Source organism: Haliaeetus albicilla, chromosome 1 (genome assembly GCF_947461875.1).
Source record: "Haliaeetus albicilla chromosome 1, bHalAlb1.1, whole genome shotgun sequence".
Classification (NCBI taxonomy): domain Eukaryota; kingdom Metazoa; phylum Chordata; class Aves; order Accipitriformes; family Accipitridae; genus Haliaeetus; species Haliaeetus albicilla.
The window spans coordinates 42,677,276-42,698,476 of NC_091483.1; positions in this window are offsets into that span (position 1 = coordinate 42,677,276).

Sequence of the window (21,201 nt, forward strand, 5' to 3'; positions counted from 1 at the left end):
CAGGAATTCTTTCTGGTACGCAGTGTGTGTTCAGCAAAGACACATATATGGCATAATTCCAGTGGGGTTTTTTTCATCTTGCAATCCATTAAAGTTGTAAATATTTGCTGTAGTATAGATAATTAGCTTAGGTCTAGGAATAAGCAGCAGTGCCTTTCAACTGCCTATGACATTGACAGTTACGCAACTCACACAAAAGCTTGATAATTTTGTCTACAGCATCCACTATGAAGAGTTACACACAACATCACAGGAAACTTGATCCTGACTGATGATGTAACTTCCTGTATGTAGAAACAGCTAGGCACTTCATAGAAACCATGGGCTGATATGCAGGTAGATGCAGGACAATCAGTGACAAAGTCTCCTCCTTCAGCTGGAAAAAATGTTGTTTAAATCAACATACATATTAAACTGTTTTCGTACTAAAATCCTGCACACATAAGGAATATTAAGTTTCAAATCCAAACCTCCTTAAGGGATGGATTGTGTTTCATCACCTGAGGTTAAGCAGAAACAAGGTACAAAAGCTCACCAAGAGACCACAAACCTAATTTTCTTCCTGAAGAGCATGAAGAGTACTGCTCTGAGGTTTCTTTGGGAAATGCTTTCTAATATTAGCCTCACTCCATAATTTCTAGTATACTAAACCTTAACCATAGTAGAGGCTAGACAAATTGGCACCCAAAGGGATGACAGTTTCCTCAGTAGCTTGGTGGAAAGTGTTCTAGGTGACTTTAGAATAAAGGCATACCTCCCCCACCCCCCATCAAGAGTATCCATTGTATACCCAAGCTTAGCTCACCCGAATTCCAACCTCATGCAGCAAATTGATTCAGTGACACCAAAGGCACCAATATTTCTCATTTCGGTATTAAAGCTAACAAATGCTACATTCTGTCACCCATTATTATTTCAGGATAAGCTTTTTTCCTATTGCAAGGTGAGCTTAATTAAGCAATTAAGCTCATCTCCGAACCTATAGCTTTGCAGATGCTTATCATGCCCTCCTTTTCTCCTCTCAGTGTTTACTTAAGGAAATCCTTCACATAACCATTTTCAGTTCCACAATTACAATTTTACTAAGGTGAATGCAAAAGCAGCATGGGAAGGGTGTAGATCAAGCATGCCTCATGACTTAACCTAAAGTCTCAAGTATGTATTTCTGCCACATTAGTCTTCTGCTACAAAACAAGTAAATCATAGAATCATTTAAGTTGGAAAAGACCTTCAAGATCATTGAGTCCAACCATCAACCATGCCCACTAAACCATGTCCTGAAGTACCCCGTCTACTCGCTTTTTGAATACCTCCAGGGATGGCGACTCAACCACTTCCCTGGGCAGCCTATTCCAATGTCTGAGAACCCTCTCCATAAAGAAATTTTTCCTAATATCCAACCTAAATCTTCCATGCCTCAACTTGAGGCCATTTCCTCTTGTCCTATCTCCAGCCACCTGACAGAAGAGACCAGCACCCACCTCACTACAACTCCCCTTCAGGTGGTTGTAGAGAGCAATAAGGTCTCCCCTCAGCCTCCTCTTCTCTAGACTAAACAGTCCCAGCTCCCTCAGCTGCTCCTCATAAGACATGCTCAGCATGAAAGCATCTACATTTATTTTGGGTCAAGAAAAAACCCGACCTTTTTACAGGAGGAAAACTTAGAAAATTTAAGAGATTGACTTTTGCCTCTTACAGTATTTTGCATTATAGCATTGAGAGAGAAGTAATGGAAGCATGAAATAAACTTGTGGTGGCCCCATTTTAGGTATGCCAATATCTCACAAGGCAAAGCTATGCTGGAAAAAAATGCAAGTTAACTAGAAAAATGCTCCTGCATCAGCTTACTGTTAATATTATTGCTAGGTCTCAGAAGCCTAACTTGGAGGGCCTTTACCACTTCACTGAAGATACAGCTCTTGTATCTTTATTGATCAGCTGATTTTTTTTATTCTTTTCTTCACACTAGCTATTAAAATCTCCAAGAGCACCTCCCTTCTACAATAGCCTGCAGTTTGGTGATACCCTAGGAGAAAAAGACACAGAATCCAGGAGGGAAGATACTGAATCCTCTCCATTGGAGGAACTCTGTCTCTTACACTTTCCAGGCAGGTACCCCAGCCACTAGATTATTGGTTAAGAGTAGCAGTGTTTGCCTATATTTAAGATAAAATGGGGTTTTAAAAAGACTTTTATGTGTATATATATAATGTATGTATATATAGTGCAACTCATAATCCCTTTATAGATATCTTCCAAACAATTTTGGAATGAGTACTTCAATAGAAACAGGTAATGAAATGCCCAGTTGCCTCATCCTGTCCCATCAGGCTTGAAATATGAGGCAGCTAGCTTGGTTCCATTAAGATCATGATGGTGGTTATGTTCAGAAGACTAATGTCATGGTTTAACCCCAGCTAGCAACTAAGCACCACACAGCTGTTCGCTTACTCCCTCCAACACCCAGGGGGATGGGAAGAGAATCAGGAAAAAAAAAAGTAAAATTCATGGGTTGAGATAAGAACAGTTTAATAGAACAGAAAAGAAGAAACTAATAATGATAACAATAATAATAATAACAACAGGACTGGAATATACAAGTGATGCACAATGCAGTTGCTCACCACCTGCCAACTGACACCCAGTTAGTTCCCGAGCAGCAATTGTCCCCAGCCCCACTCCTCCCAGTTTATATACTGGGCATGACGTCACACAGTATCGAATACCCCATCAGCCAGTTTGGGTCAGCTGTCCTGGCTGTGTCCCCTCCCAGCTTCTTGTGCCCCTCCAGCCTTCTTGCTGGCTGGGCATGAGAAGCTGAAAAATCCTTGACTTAGTCTAAACACTACTTGGCAACAACTGAAAACATCAGAGTGTTATCATCATTCTTCTCATACTGAATCCAAAACATAGAACTACACCAGCTACTAGGAAGACAATTAACTCTATCCCAGCCAAAACCAGGACAACTAACTTTGCATGACTGGATAGATAAAAGGGGTATTTTTTAGGTTAGATTTATCTAGTCCCAGGTGGCAGCTGATAAGATGTTTTCAGAACAGCAGTTTTGAGCTTATATACACAGTTTACATTTGATAAACCCTTTCAGTTACTCTTCAGTTAAGTCTATCCTCATCAGTTCTCTGAAGTGTGGAAATCAATCGTGGGGTGCCACTATACAAGCCCTTAAATAAGAAACTGTAAGATACTAAATGATTAGTCAGTGCACCATAGTAATTTTTTCCTCTCTGTGAAAGAGTGGTAACTCCATCTGTGTTTATCTACCTCCAGATAATTTGTTCTCACGTCTGAAATCCTAGATTTGAAAAGCATATATAATTTGATATTGGCAGTCATAATGTCATTCATTCTGTTAACAACCTATAAGGCTGTAACATGGAAGACTTTTTACAGAGAAGGGTAAGCAATGAAGGCAGGGTTTACAATATAGTGTTTTAAAGCCCCCTCCTTCAGACTAGTAAACATAGCCTCCTGTGTCTGTACCATCAGACTTCTGAATCAGCATAAACAGATTATCTCAAGAGATTAATCTGCAAAGTAGCTTTATCAAGCTCTAAAGCCATCTGTATGATTAGTCCTACTCTGCAGTGAGCCTAGCTTTTTTTTTTTTTAAATTCATAACTATGCAGTAACAGATTTTGTGAGAAACCACAGAGCTGGAATCTGTTGTCTTGAAACAAAACCTTTCAAACCTGCTTTCTAAAAAGCTATGGTAGATACTTCCTGTCTATATATTTAATTTGCCCCTTGAGGTCACCAAGACCTTGGTGTGTCTTATGAGGATTTTTCCTCTCCTATGTCTATTTCCAAGATTATTGCTTAATACCCAAAGTTACCAAAGTACGCCCCATGCTATGACAAACCCTCAGTTCTTAGTTTCAGACTTTTATAGCTATTAATTATTGTGAAGAAAGCCTTTATGAGTTAAAAGCCTAAGTGAAAACTTTATTAGCTAGTAGATAGTAGAAAGAAGGAAAGAAAGCTTGCAGGGTCTTTATGCTTCCTCTCTGCCATTCACCAACTCATTTATGCTCATAGCTTTCTTCCAGAGTTGATTGTTTTTCTCCCACCCCTTACAAGGCTCAGATTTGCTCTCCTGGTAAAAACATCAAATAAATTAAGCTATGCAATCCAGGTATTCTGTGCTGAGATGTTCCAGAGATTTATATTTAAGGACAGACATCTCTGTGCGACACAGTATAGTCTAGTCTGCATTAGCAAGTTAGACGGGGTGCAATATGTATGGTAACAATCTATTTCCCCCTACCCTTCAGCATATGCAACTGAAAGGTAACAGTTTAAGTCATGCTTAGGTAATTTTCTAGGTAGTTTCGAGTACCTAAGCAGCAAGGGTGTCCTGGTTTAACCCTGGCCAGTAACTAAGCACCATGCAGGTGCTCACTCACTTCCTCCCAAAACCCAGTGGGATGGGGGAGAGAATCAGAAGGAAAAAGGTAAAACTTGTGGGTTGAGATAAGAACAGTTTAATAGAACAGAAAGGAAGGAAATAATAATGATAACAATAAAATGACAATAATAATAAGATGATTGGAATATACAAAACAAGTGATGCACAATGCAGTTGCTCACCACTCGCTGACTGATGCCCCATTAGTTCCCGAGCAGGGTAAGGGGTACCCCATTGGCCAGTTTGGGTCAGCTGCCCTGGCTGTGCCTCCTCCCAGCTTCTTGTGCCCCTCCAGCCTTCTTGCTGGCTGGGCATGAGAAGCTGAAAAGTCCTTGACTTAGTCTAAACACTACTTGGCAACAACTGAAAACATCAGAGTGTTATCAACATTCTTCTCATACTGAATCCAAGACATAACACTATACCAGCTACTAGGAAGACAATTAACTCTATCCAAGCCGAAACCAGGACAAAGGGATAGGTGTGTGCAGTCTCCTCATCAGTCACCACAACATACTGATGACTAGACTATGCAGTGTAAATATAAATAAATTCTAATTTCTGTTCAAGGACTGATTTTTTGCCAAAGAACATGATACTGCATTTTTCTTGCCACAAGAGGGAGCCATTTAGATTCTTGTCATTAAAAAGGCAGTTTGAAGAACAAAGACGAAAAAAATAAGAATATATGATTGGCCACGTTGATGTCCTTTTGTACCATTCAGTATAACTCCTTTAAAAGTAGACATATTGTTTCTAAACACCAGATAGTTTAATGTTATTCTAAATAATCCCAGCATATATAGCAAATATGTTGGATTTTTGTGCATGTCAGCTGTCACGTTGGGGTTGTACAGAATGCAGTGCATCAAACGCGGTGAAATTATGCTACTTTAAAATAGTTTTAACAGTGCAGTTTAAGTGAAGGTCTGGTTCTTAATAAGTTGCTTTACAAAATTGCCAGCTGCCTTCTCAGGTTAAGCCTCAAATAATCCTCAAATCACATAGAGCCTCCGTTCCTTGGGTTATTAGCTTCTGTAGGGCAACTCCATGTTTTGAGGTTCAGAGAAGGACACATCCTCCCTTCCATCAAAATAAGGATGAGCTGGAACTGTGGACACATTCAATGTCAAAGACAAGATTTGCCTCCAGGAAGGTTGTGAGTGAGCAGTGCTGCAGCAGACTACAAAGACACACGGTGCCTCTGCTGAGTCACCATCTCACTGCTGCCTGTGCTGACAGGTTGTCCTGGTTGCCTGCCAGCTCCCTTTGCAATTCTGCGAGGTAAGCTATATACATCACGATGAATGAAAGAAGAAAATGCAGTGGGAGGGGAAAAAAAAAGTCACATCACTGGAAGAAAACTCATCAGGATACTGCAGGACATATCTTTCCAGAGAAATCCTGGAGGCTTCAGGTAGTTTTGTACTGTGAATGTTTAAAACTGAATATGGATGAAGACACGTAGTAGTCTTGCTGTGAAGGACCTGAAGTTAGATACACATTTTAGTATAGCAATTAATATTATTTTGGCATCAATTCATTGAGCCTTGCAATAACTGCTCTTGACAAGAATGTGAACTCACAGCTTGGTACTGCTGTAATCCAGCTTTCTGAACCACTATTAATGTAGATCTGGCAGCTAGCAGCAGACTATGATTTTAAGGTGGCAACAGTATTTTACTGCAAGCTAAAGTCTTTCTTTCTGCTCTATTTTGAATATAGGGAAACAATTCTGATCACATAAATTAGTGCTTGGAGCACTGACCCTTATATCTACACTATTCTGCATTTAAATTACTTGTTAGTCTTGTGATTGTACAGAAACGCAATTTATGTAGGACCATGTGCCATACCTACCAGTTAAATTTTACTGATATCTGTAGACATAATATTATAAGTTGCCTGGTTTACTTGGAAGCACAGCTATGCATGTTCAAAGCAGCAGTGAGGCACAGTTCAGCTGAATGTATTATCCCAGGGAGTTACAAGTCTTCCTGTAAGAATCTACTCCTATAAGGGGCTGTTAATGTGAACACCTATCCAAAAAAAGGTATTTCCCCCAACAAAAGTAGAACCATTCTAAGGGTCTAATTCAATTTTATTTCTAGTAGGATAGTTTTCTGAGCCAGGCAATCTAGGTACAAGGTTCACTTTTTCAGTTATGTTCTTTTGTCATTTATGGGTATCATGCTGCTCTTCATCTGTAATTTTTCGCCTTTAAACCCTTCCCTGCATATGTACAAAATACAGCATACAGGTATGGAAGATAAAGTGTATAAAGTAAAATGGGTGCAACTGGAGGCAATAAATGAAAAAAATATCTTTGGTCCAATACATAAAAACAAAAGTTGTCTAACAGTGAGTTATTTTAGTCAATGGCTTCTTTGTAGATATGAAAGAAGAATCACTCGATAAACATGCTTACCACCAAGACAAACCCTGCAAACATTGCTTTACCATTAGTAAATTCTAAGACTATGTCTTTCATATTTACATATATTTATACACACTACCTCCCAGTCTTCAGTTTCAGAACCCTGTATTCATGCGACAGTTTCCTAACATACAAAGCAATTCACATTCTGCTGTCACCAGATATTAGGGTGACAATCAATACAAATAATGAAACAATGTGTATTAGCTAAGTGTTGACTGATGACATTAACATTTCATCTATGCCTTGGTTTCCAACGTATGCCTTGGTTTCCTCCCCCAACAGATAATGGGGTGAGGGGGTGGAAAATAGTGGCTCAGTCATTTTGGCTTAGGCTAGAATGAGTCAGGAGGCAAGCAACTCAACATAATTCCTTCTCTCCTTTTTCTTCACAGTCTAAAGTTGAGTGAATTGATCATATTCGTATTAATTATCTGGTCTTTAGAAAGAGGGAATTGCTGGCTATAACTGACTGACTGGCAAGACTCCTTTAGGAACAGGGTAAATCCGTTTTTGTATTTTAACATCCTGAGAGGCAGTAGTTTACATTTTCAGATAAACCACCCAAATAATAACTTTTGTAGTCATTACTGCTGTGAGAGTCCCTAAATCTGAGGATTTAGTGTATGGTTTAGGGTGAACAATCCAATTATATTTAGCAGCTTCTGTAAGAAACATTTCTTCTTGTGTTTTTTCTGGGCACCATGGCAACCACAAAACATTAAAGGGAATGAAACCTGCACTTAGTATAAATCTTAGCGGCAGCGCTAAAGTATAACATTGACTTTGGACTTATGTTCATATTTAAGGCTCTTCTTTCAGACCTGCTCAGATGTTTCCACTCCATATGGCTTCTAGTGCAACACTACAGTAGATTTTTGCTGTAGACTTCTCCTAGCTAGTAACACAGAACCTAGCGTATTCTCACTGTGCCATTCCCAGCTAACAGCTTCAGTGCCTAGAGCTGTGTAGCATTAGCACAGTCTGTTCCTAAATAACTTAACTTTCTGTCTATAAGCATGACTAATTAATTCAGGTGCAGCACTGTGCTGACACAGCTCTACTGTTTCCAGTTCTGGAACCAGTCAAGTATGATGCTCACCTGGGATTGCTATGCTGTGGTGTTGCACAACACAGGTAGCAGTGACAGCATATCCAACTCTGTTTTCAGTGATCCCATTTCCCATTAATATGTCTTGATACTATAAGCTACCATAAACAAGTGCCACAGTAGGGAAATGTGTCTAAAGCCCTCCCCCATGGTTATAGCATGTTCAAATACAATGGCACTGTCTAAGGCAGGCTTATGCCCAGTATCATGAAACAACGCTCTTCTTATCAGGGTGGTGGTGGGAGAAGGTAGACCCTGGCATCCCCCCTTGAGGCAGACCTGCTGAAGTCTTAGGCTTGCTGCCCCTTTCACATCAGGGCTGAATCTGCCCTTAGTGCAGTAACCACCCAATTACTACAGACTCCACTGGGAAGCTGTAAATATGTCTAAAAAACCAGGCCTTCACACCACAAGAAGAGACTGACATGCTTCCTCAGCTTCAAGGAGCCAACATATTTCTTATGTAACTTCAATTCTCTAGGGGCCACAACTTTTTGTACAGATATATGAAATATATATAAGTAATTTAGCTGTAATATCAACACTGAAATATAAAAGTAGGTTAATAGCCCCAAAAGACAGCAAATGCTTCTTTCACAATAGAATTCTGGTTTTAGCATCATCACTGTTTCCTGTTGAGATTTTGTAAAGTTAAGCTTTGTCTTTGTTGGGGTGTACTACTTTTCACAAGCCACAAATGCCCACAGCTCTTGGGGATTAGGGTTATTCACAAGTATACTGAAACTGTATTTCATCCCCTACCCATAGTAGTATGCCAGCTTTGTAAGCCACCAACATAATTACCAGCACAATACAAGCTTTAAGCATTTTTTTCATAATATATTGGCAAAGAATACACAGGCTTTGCCTCTGTCTTGAAAGCTGGGGACTCCCGAGTTAACTGTTATTAGCACCAGCTAGCCAAGATAGTTTTGAAGAAAATACCCACCCCTCTCAAAGAAAACCCCTCAACATCTCACAACAAGAAAACCATAAAAAAAGAGTACCCAACCCAAAAAAACCCCACCAAACCCCAAACCCAAACTAACACCACCACAGAAAAAGCCAAGGTCATAAAGAGTCTTTTCCAAGTATTACATAGATACAAGTCTCCACATCCGGAGACATCAGTTTTCCAGTTTAGAGGCCAACAACTATCTTAAGTTTATCATCAACTCCACCCTTTGCAACAAACAGCAAAAGAAGAATCTCCAAATTGCATTGGTGAAGAATTACAGGGCAGTATCTCTTTTCACTCCCTTTGCTTCTTTTTCTGTATTTACACCAAGAAAGCTGTTTGATAATTAGCCTTTTCTATTTAAGTATTTTCTAAGCTTAAGAACGCTATATACAGAATAGTTGCAGTGCACAAGACATTTTTGTGTTATATTTAGAGCCAAATTGCTACAGTTTAGCCAGGTAACCCAGTTCTTGCCACTCCGCTCCCTCACAGTTTTAAGTATTTTTTTCCGTAATTCATAAAGGAGTTGTTAGACCAGCACTTCATCTCAACACAACCTAGCTAGTACTGCTACCAATCAGCGGTTGTTGTTTTCCCAGCAGAAAGATAAACACACCAGTTATTGTTAGACAAGCTTTCCATTCTTCTAATGCTCTCAGAGCAAAGGAGTATAAAACCTCTTATTAATTACACATCCCAGCAGATTAAAAGGACAAACAACTCTAAATGAAAATTCTTACCATTGCACAGCAAAAAGAATCCAAAGTACTACCAAAATCCATGACCTTATAGAAGAAGCTATATGACTTTTATTAACAGGCTTGTTCTCTTATGTAGAGATGCTCTTACCAAGGTATCAGCATTGGCTGATGGGTTGCAGCTGTACCTGCTGCCTGGCCATTTAACCCTTGCATTTCTGGTTCCAATTTTCAGTAGATGTAATTGGAAAAAGGATATTTAAGATTTTGGATTGTTTAGCAGGACATAGCTTAAAGAATTTGTAGCGTCCCCAAAACCACAGTATAACTTACCGTAGCTGCTTTTTTTCCTGCATAATTTCTGTATTTTTCCCTTACTTGTTCCAGTTTTTCATTTAACCCCTCTCCTTTATGTTGCCTATCAGAAGAGATAACAGGTGTAAAATTTCCTCTGAAAAAGAAGAGGAGGAAGCTAGGCAGGGACCTCATCATAGAAAATGTACTCATTAATATGGCAGATGCAAGTCTTTTATTTGTTTTTGTTAGTGTCAAGGCTGGCTTAAAAGTATAGCAATACTTCTTATATCAATTCTATCATTCAAATAATCCTGTGTAACTAGAGGGATCTAATTAAGGAAAAGGCAAGTACTGAAAAGCAGCAAACAGAATGGATGTTGCAAGTAGGGCTTGTGTGAAACCCCTTTTGAACTACCACTAGTTGTGCTTTCACTGTAGTTGGACCATGATGCATTAATAGTAAAGAGCTAAATCTTGGATATTACAAACACATTCTAAACCTGACTTCTTTTTAATGCAAACTGTTTAAAGTCTCAGTGTCTTCAGAGTGTCTGCCCATTTAAGGACCTAAATATACCATTTAAGCATTACTGATTTTTTCAAATTGGTATCTGTTAGGTGCTCTGTTTCTATCATTGGTCATGTATAAAGCCCTCATGGTGCTGATGCAGCCTACAGCATGGAATTTAAGCTAAAACATCAAACATCCTAAAATCAAATTCCTTTTTGCTAGAAAAGTTTGGATGTCTGATACCTTCTGCAAGGTTCTGGGAACTCTGAACTGTAGGTTCAATACACCTTTCAGGATTGGACCTCTGTGAGCAAACTCGTCACATTATGGGTTTTGCAGCACAGTTCGTAGTTCCAGCAATATAATACACATGAATTTTAAAATAAAACCAAACTGCGGCGTATAGCAAAACAAATTTAAAAATCCTTGCAAAGTCATTGACTCCATCTCTTGTCTTTATTTCATCATCAAATGTAACTCTCACAGAGGTCAGCATTTTACAAGGACAGTTTTTACAATTTTCAAAAAATTGAAACACAGTTATTTTTCATTACTTTTTGATCCCTTTGATAACTGAACAGAACAACTTAGTTCTGAAGCATGGTGCCTCCTAACAGAATTCAAAATGCTAAGATCATTTTCTGCTGGCTTCCTGTAGGATTTTACTGAAAGACTTCCATGAACTTCCATGACTTCCGTGACCATCATCAAAACACTGTTGTGAGAAGAAAAGGGAGAGTTGTCCTCTGGAATGATAAACTATATAGCGTAGTTCATGCCTTAAATAGGTTCAGACTAGTGACTTCAAAAGTTCATGGCAAAATGTGCACTGCAAAAAGTGTGCATAAATGTGTTGTGGACATAGGATAGAAAGTTAATAAAGGCTTTGAGCAACTGAAGAAGTAGAGGGGCTTAAGTACACATAAACAAGAAATGATTCCAAAGATATTACTGCCACATCCGGAAGTATTCAGCCATGTGGATATTCCAGGGCCAATGTTCAAGTCCATGCCATGTCATAAGACATCCTAGAAAGATGCATTGAGTAGTGATAGTTATATCTAGCATATTTTAAAATGTCATACTATATACTTTACTGTATGTGAGTGTTATGTTATCATTAGTAATTATTTTAATTGTCTAAGAAAGAATGTAGGCATCTGTACTTTTAAAAGGTTCTAGCAAGACATGTTGTTCTGTTGTGTAGAGACTCCTGTGACTTTCGGCTGCCCAGCTAGCATTAAGCCATTGAATGAAATAGGCTATGGCTTTTGTCAAACACTAAGGTTATGTATAATTGTGGAATAATATCTCAGAAACCCCATAGAAAAGCTTTTGCTGTCTATGTCTTGTTAAAGAAAAGGTCAAGAGTATTTTTTTCTTTCAAAGAGAAGGACCGGTCCAATGAGGCTGGTTTCCTAAGGAAAATTTGCAGATTAGGCCTCTTAATACTATACAGATTTTTTACTAGGACAACAATATTTACTGTTATGGGCCAAATTCTGATGAAAGTATCAATTGGGCTGATAACCAAGAATCCAAACAAGAGTGATGGGGCTGAGAAGACTGCGGTGTATTATTTCTCTTAAGTAAGTCAAAACCAAGGAGAACATAGAGATTTAGACTTGTGGTTCAGATGGGAGTTGAAGGTAGAGCAAAGCAGCTGCTTGAAACTCATCTTCCTCATTAAAGCTTTCAGAAGATTCCCATTCTGTAATCCCCATCCTTGCTCTGAGGGTGTCCTGACTGCTAAGAGCTTTGTGGTAGCTGGTGCAACCAGGTTTGTGATATGACTAATATGTTTTTCCTCCTCTCAACTCCCTCAAAATGTGTATTTTCACAACATTTAAGTTGACAATTTGGGTAAAATAGTTTTTGAATTTACTTCCTTTTTTGGGGGAAGAAAAATTAAAAAAACCAGAATGAGGCAACTAAGCTAGCAAAAACATAATTTGAAGTAGGCAGTATTATTACACAGCTATTACGGTGTGTACACACACTTTAAAACAGCTATAAAGCACAACAATGCACAGTTGTTGTCTTGACCCTACAGTTGACTGCACACTCATCATATTAGCAACTATATGTATAGTATGATATTGATAATCAAGCAGTTTCTGTAGTACAAGACCAAATCCAAAATGTACACAAAATGGAGAGTTTTGTTGTGAGAGAAATTAAGAATTGAAATCATTAAAGAAATAACTTTTTTTTTTTCTCTTTAAAATAAAGCATGGTAATTTAACCACATGGCTGCTAGTGGTAATAGGAGGCAAACAGTTAAATTTCTATAAATCAGAGCATTAGCCTCTTACAATTTCATCTTTTGTAAAGCAAATGAAATACTGTATCATATGGCAGCATTTCTGGCTAATAATAGTACTTATCAGAGGTTCTTAAATTAGTCTATTATCACAAGATTAATTAGTGTAATCATTTTATTCTTAATTAATTAAGTAAGCAATTTGTAGCTAATTGCTAACTCCTTTTGTGTCTCAGAAATCCTTCCCCGGGATGTTTTTTTCTTTCTGCCTGTATGATGTTACCTCTAATGGGATGCAGCATAGCTGTTGAATGAGTGCACGTGCTTTTTGGAAAAAGTAGGTAAATGACATAATATCTGGCACTTCTTACATGCATGTAGTCAGTGCATGTATTCTTACTTCCATGTGATCCATTTATTTCCTCTCTCCTTTTCAGTCCTGACAGCAGCTTTGGATTTCACTGAACTGTTCGACAAGTGAAAAGTGAATTACACTTTTCAGGAGCCTTAATCCAGTGGAGAATACAACATGTGGCTAAAGAAGCTGGAAATCCCTTGTGAGTATCCTGTCAGAGTAGATATAGAATAAGATGGAAAGTGAAAGTTCACTGCATCTAGCTTTGAACCAAAATGTGTCTTATCACTTTAAATGAACAGCTTTACTTGGGGTCCATCATGAGCAAAGAAAGTTGTCATGGAAACCTTGATGGCATAATTACTATCCGGGCAGAGCAATAGGGCCCCAGAGACTGTGTAATCAGGTGGCCATTTATTCTGGAAGACTTGGGCTTCTGTCTAGTAAAGGAGTATGGAATTGGTTGATTAAAGGAAAGCTGCTCTAGTAGGATCCAATAATGAGATATAAACAATTTTTCTTGTCTATCAAAGACAATTACTGCATGGCACTTTGATTTATTCACTGGTAAAAATATTCTAAAGCTGTTTAGAGGAACCCAAGTGTGGAAGCTAAAAAAGGTTTTGTTCCAGAAGATAGTTTTGCTCCAAGTTCTCCTCCCTTCCGCATTGTCTAGACTCTTGCTGTAATTATCACAATCATGTTCTTTCTTGTTAGCTTGGGTATCTCTGTATTACACTGCATTACAGAGTGTACACATAACCAAAGTGCCAATTACACCACTTGAGATAAAGATCATCCTGTACAAAAAGAATATGCGTAATTAGTCTTGTTTAATTTGGGTATTTCACAGTGTAAGTGCAAAGGACTAAAATAATCATGTGATTGTGGTTGGAAATGTTTAAAAAGTACTTCAAGTACTTTTGTGAAATACATGATTGGAAAGCTTATTGAGTCCTCTGAGTCATACTATTCTGGTTATCCAGGAATCCAGAATTCAAGCTGCACATGTGTCCTTGATGTAGTTTTTGGAGCAGTTTCCTAAATTCATCACGTTTTAATGTAGTTACCACAACAGAAAGAAGATGGAAACTAAAAAGAAATGGCAAGATTGTTTGCTAACTCAATACTAGGACTCTGAATCTATCCAGGGTCATGGCTTGCCCTTTAAAGGTGTATAAGGTAACCATTCAGAACTGTCCACTTATTTACACTGGCACCATGTTGGAGACAGTAGTGTCTTAGACTGTAGACATCACTTGTAGGATGGTTAAAAATAAAATTGCAATTCAAACTGGCTCCTTCTGAGTTTCAAAACTGTCATGAAAGCAATCTGTTCACACAGTACTGCTATACATCAGGGCTGGATGCAGTTAGGATGTGAATAAGGGTGCTATTGAACCACACAACGCATCCTCTGTCATATGACATAGAGAGCACATCAATCTGTGCAAAGCAAATGGGGTTGAGCAGGAACAGTAGCTCCTTTATGTGCCTGCTGGTAAATCTGTCCTTCCTTCTGGAAGCAAAAATACTAAAACTATAGGTATATAGAGGCTTTCAAAAGGATAGACTCGCCTTTTTGGTCTGCAAAGCTAATGCTTATTATGCAATTTTGGTCAGATATCTGCATGCATGAAGCACATCAGTGGATCCAGTCAGGTGGTTGGTACTCTGTGAGACTCAAGTATCATTTCTTTAAGCAGATATTAACTTAGTGAAAAAAATGATGGGCAAACAGAAAATATTGGAGAGGAGGATCAGTTTTGCACAGGTGCTGGGGAAGAGTGTAGAGAAGATCTGTGTTTAAGTAAATAATTTTTCTGCAGAAGGAAACCAATCCATGAAACAACCTGTGTGAAGATTGGGTGTTAAGGTAATTCTACAGCCACAAACTCAGCTAAGTTGTCTGTCTTTTGAGAACAGAGGTCTGTGTGTTTGTCTCTCTGAAGAGCACAGGTAGTCTAACTGGGTGTCTAAAGTATCTGTAAGGCCCTGCTGTATTTACAGAATCAAATGGAAATTTAAGACTTCACCTACAAATGGATCGGATTCCTGCTGTTTGGCTCGTAACTCAGGATCAATTTAGAGTATGTTTTGTGCTATCTTTATTCAAATACATGCCCCTTGGAGGACAAAACAGAGTTTGTGAGGTGATATCTTATTACTCTCATCAGAGCCTTAAAAATAGCAGTTCAATATAGTATTTAGTCCTGAATATGAAAGGGTTGGGTGTTAGAATGGATGATTGTGTCAAGTTAAAAACCTGTTTAAAGACTGATTTATTATCTGAATGAGCTAAAAGCAGGTATGTATGCTATATAAATTGTGGTAACAGCCCAGCAGTGAGGTAAATGTCCCCCAAGACAGATCCAGCTAGTGAATGTTTTTAACTGCAGCATAATTCACTAATGTGAGCGGGATAGCAGTTCACAGTAATACAATGACTGAAACATTACTGTGGAATCCCATACTGCTATTTCTACTACAAATTCTGCACTGCCTTGCATGTCTAAAGAAGACTTTGTCCTTTTGGAATGTTGTTGTTCTATCTGTATTCACTTTTGTATTTTTCACCTTCAAAAATTGTTAAAAAAAAAAATTGGGGATATCCCTACTCTTTGTTTTCCAAAAACCCACCATGTACAAAGGTGACCTGAGACAATTTCATATCTATTTGCAAACTGAGCAAAAATTATTTTTTTCTAAGTGCTGGGACAGACTGAAGAAAACATGTAATTTGAGTGTACATCTTAACATTTCGGTTGTGACATTTCTGGATAAACCAGGTCAAGACAGTTTGAGTGATAAGAAAGAACTGGTTAAAGTGTTTTTCATACTGTTAAGCCCTAGACTGTAGCCTGTGAGTTTATTGCAAGAAGTCAGTTGCTGTCTTAAAGAGATCAGGATTTTATTTTACTTATGTTATCTTCACAGTGTTTTCAGCAAAAAATTATGATGGGCAGGGAATAAAAAAAAAATTCTTGTAAGTGATTGTCCATTTGTCCAAAAGGTTTATGTACTTGTGTTTTCTATCAGTATTTGTGTAGAGGGTATCCTTTTTGTTTATTTGTGTCTGGCAAAACTTGATCGGATTTGTAAAAATTCACATGGGTCTCTGCTGGCATATAATAACTAAATAGCATTTGGATAAATCCATATTTTATTTGGGGTTACCCAACACTTTTTCACTCCTTGACTTAGTTTCTGGTGAACATTATTCTAGAAAGAGATGTCCTGTTGGCTCATGGAGTTAGATACAGGAATGACAAAGCTCTGCAGGAGTATTCTGCAGGAGTTCATGCTGGAGGAACATGTCTCAAGGAGTGAAACAGTTTACTTCATAGTTGTTAAACTCCCTATCAATAGGGAAGGTAACTACGGAAAGCTGTGACTTTGTGCTGTTTTGAAATATGATATACTGTCATATTTAAAATATGATATTCTTCTCACCTAGGGTAGCTCTTACTAAACTACATTCATACTGCTAGATCAGCTCTGAATTATGATGTATAGATGAAAGACTCTGCCATTATCAATATCCAGAAAAAGCATTGCTAAAATTTTATTATTTCTGCAGTAGTAACTTATTGTGGCCCCTGAATTTGATATTGACAATGGAGTTTGCTAGCAGTGTAGCTATAGGCTTTGACATTTTGGTATCTGAGGCATGAATATTCTTAGATTTAGTCAAGGTCTAAGGCATTGATGAATATTCATAAATTATTAACCTAAATAACTTCCCCAAAAGTAGAATTGTGGAAAGAAATAGATGCTTCTGTTGCAGCTTGTACTATTCTATGCTAGTTCTTACTGCTTCCAAACTGTAGAAATAAATGTTGACTCCAGGCCCAGTAAAAATCATCTTTTTTGACTGTCTTGTATGCTAGCAGTCAAATCCTCTTGTGATGGATTGCAGTTGACAGACTGTTGCAACACACCTGGTGCATACCAGTTGAGAAATAAATGTTATGCAAGATTAAAAGTATGATGAAAATACATGTTGTTACAATAACAGTAGGTAAAATTGCACTTATTTTATTAACTTCATATGATCTAAAGCTTCTTAACTTCCTCTTTTCCTTTCAGTCCCTTTACTTGATTACCTTCGCAGTGTCAAGACCTATAAGGCAGTCAATGTCCCTTTCTCTCTGCAAACCTTGATTCTGTGGCTACCAGCATATGAAATAAATTATTTGATTAGTTCAAATGCCTTTGGATCCCTGATCTGAATGACCTTTACCCATTTATATTTGGTCATCTGAAAGCAGCCTATTATCATGGTTTAACCCCAGCCAGCAACTAAGCACCACACAGCCGCTCACTCACTCCCCCCCATCCAGTGGGATGGGGGAGAGAATTGGGAGAAAAAAAAGTGAAAAACTTGGGTTGACATAAAGACAGTTTAATAGGACAGAAAGGAAGAAACTAATAATGATAATGCTAACAATAATAAAGTGACAATAATAATAATAAAAGGATTGGATTATACAAAACAAGTGATGCATAATGCAGTTGCTCACCACCTGCTGACTGATGCCCAGTTAGTTCCCAAGCAGTGATCCACCGTCCCTGGCCAACTCCTCCTAGTTTATATACTGGGCATGACGTCACATGGTATGGCAAACCCCTTTGTCCAGTTTGGGTCAGCTGCCCTGGCTGTGTCCTGTGCCAACTTCTTGTGCCCCTCCAGCCTTCTTGCTGGCTGGGCACGAGAAGGTGAAAAATCCTTGGCTTAGTCTAAACACTACTTGGCAACAACTGAAAACATCAGTGTGTTATCAACACTCTTCTCATCCTGAATCCAAGACATAACACTATATCAGCTACTAGAAAGAAAATTAGCTCTGTCCCAGGTGAAACCAGGACACCTATGAAATTGTGTCTTTCTGAATCTGTTGATGGCATACTGTTGCCACTCTATCACCATTCCTTTTTGCTACAATGGCTCACACTATAGCTGGCGTTTCATAGATCCTTGGGATTCTCAACCTGAATCCCAGGTCTCAGCAACTCTGTCTACTGATCAATTGCTCTTTTTAGACTCTCATAGTATTAGTAGCTGTTATAAACCCACCAGTTCTAGATATTCGGTTTGTTGGTATATTTTGGGAAGTGACACTTTTCAGTCTTCTGTGTTTATCATCTTTTTACTGTGAGAAAAATGTTTGCGTTCCTTTTATATACCAATACTAAAACAGTCATGAGAAGTGCTCTGGATTCACTTCTGCAACATAACAATAAATTTTATTTAGCATTACCTATCACTGTGCATTGGTCCAGCCAGAGAAAGAATATATATTTCATATAAATATATGCAATAACATATATGAAAGAAGTTTTATATTTCCGAGTAAGAAGTGCTAGTATAGTAATCCAAAATATTGCAATAGCACCTATCACAAACACTGATTCTCCTTACTTTCCAGTGATTAGGAAATGCTTCCGAAGTCAGAAGGCTGGGTTAAGCACATTTGGGTTTCTGGTGCTAACAGAAGGGAGTATGCTGTGACTCCCTTCCAGACCATGTGCTTAAGTGTCTTCCTGCTTGAAAACAACACACACATAAGGAATAATGCATATGCTGATGTGCAACCAGGCACATGTGCCTGTACCCAGAAAGTAACAGATGCTCTCAGATCCCACGATATAGACAGAACCACAAAGGCCAGATCAGATTTAGATTCATAAAAAATGTATTCTGCATCTGTAACAGATTGTCTGTAAGAAAGCATTTTCCTCAAATAACTGATTTTATATTTTATTTTCCTAAATAAAGTTTAAACAAATAATTTTATATGTAAAAGTATTCTGGCAATACATGGAAATTAGACTAATTCCATTCGCCTTTTCATTCCTTCTTTCCTGACGTTGAAAAGGATGGATTATTTTCATCAGTAAAGATTGTAAAAGATGCTGGTGAAGCCTTGCAAATGACCTTTGAATTTACAAAGACTGTATTTTAATTCTGTTGTCATGCTGGACTGTTACTGTCAGGATAGCATTTTTTACATCACCTAACTCTCTGTGCAGTAAACCAAGTGGGTGCTGTTTTTCTCTAACTTTTCGCACTTTCATGCTACTAAGTCACAAAAAGGAAAGCTAATACTGTGGACATTTACAAATGCCTGTTTTGGAGTGTTCAGTTCATGAAACCTGTCTTGTAATTCAGTTGAAATTGCAGGGCTAGAAAGATTCTGCGTTTGCACCAAACTTACTTATTCATTTCAAAGTAAGAGTTACTATTCTTTGTGTCTTCAGGGACTGGCAAGGGAGGAGGGAAGGAGAAAGAAAACTTTGTTAGGAAATCTGAGTTCTTGCTGTAAAAACAGAAATGTCAACCCTGATGTTTTTGCTTTAATTGCAACACCACTTCTCCACTATGTAGAAGGATGTTATTCAAGCAGTTTCAGTGCATGACTCTCTCTCATGCCTTCAAAAGCCTATGCTCATATGAATCTGTAGGCCTTGATAACCCGTCCCCTTGAATAGTTACTTCACTGCATGAAATACTCTTTGGTTTACATATGCACTGCATTCTGTCCAGAAGGAACAAGGGGCAAATTATTAATTTCCATCAAAGAAGAACTGAAGTTGTCTTTCAATTTTTCTTGAATGGAAAATCTGAATTATTCAATTAACATTTCAAAGATATTTATTTTTTAAGGAAAGAGCCTTTTTAATAACAATGCTATGAAAAGCATTTTAAACCATTGTGTAAAAGACTGATCTGCTTAAGCAGCTGCAAAATTCTTCCTTCAGTACTACAATGTTAGGTGAACTGTTTTGTATAAAGTTTTTTCTTTTTTTTTCCTTAAAATTTCTTTTCTTCAAAACTCTGCCACCAATTTTCCAATCCTTTTTTTGCCAGGGTCCCTTAGGAAGCCACATTTTCTGACTTCCCCTACAATCCTAGACTGATATTTTTCTCTCTTTTAATAATGCTTCAGTATCTCTTTCTTATCCATTAGCAAAATGACAATTTTTAAAGAAAGAAATTCTTTTGCTGATGTTGAATTTACATCATTCTAACTCTACCTAACTCTATCTGCCAGATTGTTACAATAGTCAGGATAGTAATTCTGATTTAATTTCACTTTAAATGAGACCAATGCTGAGATGGGCAATACTAACATAGACTCTCAAGGAATCATAAATAGTATTCCAGGGAATTTCAACACAAATACATTTGACCTAAAATATAAACTTCCCTCGTTGAATAATGTGCTGAGTTTGAAAGTAGATGAATGCAATTTCATGTATGTGCTAATGTGCTAATAGAACACCGTCTTGCTTTGTGATGGACATTTACATATAATTTGTCTATTTTTCTTTCTCATAACTATTCATTTGCAGCATTATAGGACTTCTCTGGGCCTTCGGAATGGCATTTTCTTTTAGGCAACGATTGACACTGTAGCTTTCTAGATGAGCAAATGCCTTACATTTAAAGAATTTAAACTTTGTCAAGGGTATTTTGTTTGTTTTTCCTGAGTTACAATATGAAATGTTTTAATTTTTCTGTGTTGTTTTGTTATGTTTATAAATGTTTAACCTTCTTCATAAAGTCACTTTGCGTTATATAAAAGTAGAAGACTCCTGCTTATTACAGTATTCTGAAGGCTTTCCAGTTAACATAGAAAAAGGCAAATATTGGGAAAGGAACAATAAAATAACAAACATTTTACAGAAAATAGTTTAAAAAAATCCTTTATTAAATTTCTTCCAATTTGTTCAAACTTTTACAAGTTATATAATAAATAATTCTGATATAAATTAACTATTGTTTTGTACACATATTTATGTCTTACACAGCAGCTTTCCTATATGGTAGGGTATATATCCATTACCTGTGGATATAGATGTTTGTTACAGGTATATTCTTCATGGTTATCTTTGTGTGTTTATGCTTTGTGACATTTCTATTGCATATATGCATAGATATGCATATATGCATATATACTGTTTTCTAAATTACTGAAATGTTGCAAAACTTTTAAAGCTTCAAAGAGCTATCTTTTCTTCCACAGAATCTTTGTTTCTCCCAGTTACTATTAGGGTAAATCAGTTATGTGTGTGAAGACGAGAACTCTGGTGGAGTCTGAAAGCAGTGCTGCAGGATTGCTGCTCTATTATTTT